Genomic DNA, 1020 nt, shown 5'->3' on the forward strand with positions numbered 1-1020 from the left:
ATAGTATTATGTCATTTGACGCCCCAAGTCTTGTGTCCTTGGACTACTCCGATTATGCCTTGGCTATATACGAACAAGTTAACTTGGCTTCCCTAGTGGAAGCTAAGCTGGATATTCGTTATTCTAAAAGAATCGAGAGGCCTGATGTATCAAGTCTCATTGAAGGGATATGCAACGTGGAGACCCTGCATCTTTCTCCTGCTTCTGTTGATGTAAGTTTGCCACTTTCTTTTCTTTCTTTGCAACTTTGTAAAGAGCTTGGACATTCTCTCTAAGTGTGTGTGTGTGTGTGTGTGTTTCAGGTGATTTTTCGATGTGTTCAACGTGGAATACTTCTACCGGTGTTCAACAATCTGGTAAGCTTGTCTTTTGGGAGTAAGAATAATGAAGGTTGGGAACTGCTGCCATATCTGCTTGAGCAGTGTCCAAAGCTGGAAACTCTAATCATCCAGGTATATATATATCATTAGCAAAACCCATGAACTAACTGACAGAGATAGGAACTTAAGTGGTTGATCCTTTCCATGCATTTTCTTGATGCTTCTACAGGGGATTGATAGTTACACAGGGGATGTGACCATGATTCCGTCCCAAGTGAAGGTGTTGCGTGTTGTTGGTTATGGAGGAACCGCTAAAGAGTTGGAAAACGTGCAGAAATTTATTGGGGAGTCGGAATGCCTTGAAGTGGTGGTGCTAGCGGAGGCTGCGGAAGCTGTGGTGGATGATGTCATATAAGCTGCGTTTCATTCTAGTTCTAGGATTGAGAATAACTAAGTTACGATTAAAAAAGAATGGAAACAAAACTTTTTTTATCTAAAAGTCGAAACTAAAAATATATATGTAGAATTTTTTTTCCATAAATGTTACTTTGTTTAGAACGAATTTTAAAGTATTAAAAATAATTAAAATAATCAAATTATGAACAGCTAACAGTGGAATCATTCCACAATATAAAAATCTTTATCTTAAACAAAAACAAAATATATAAAAAATATTTATGCTTGAAACTTCCTTTATCCC

At 37.2% G+C, this 1020-nt stretch overlaps 1 pseudogene; it reads left to right on the forward strand.

The window, feature by feature from the left end:
* Nucleotides 1–889, forward strand: part of LOC104699931 — a 2692-nt pseudogene extending 1803 nt beyond the window's left edge.

Source organism: Camelina sativa, chromosome 7 (genome assembly GCF_000633955.1).
Source record: "Camelina sativa cultivar DH55 chromosome 7, Cs, whole genome shotgun sequence".
NCBI lineage: Eukaryota > Viridiplantae > Streptophyta > Magnoliopsida > Brassicales > Brassicaceae > Camelina > Camelina sativa.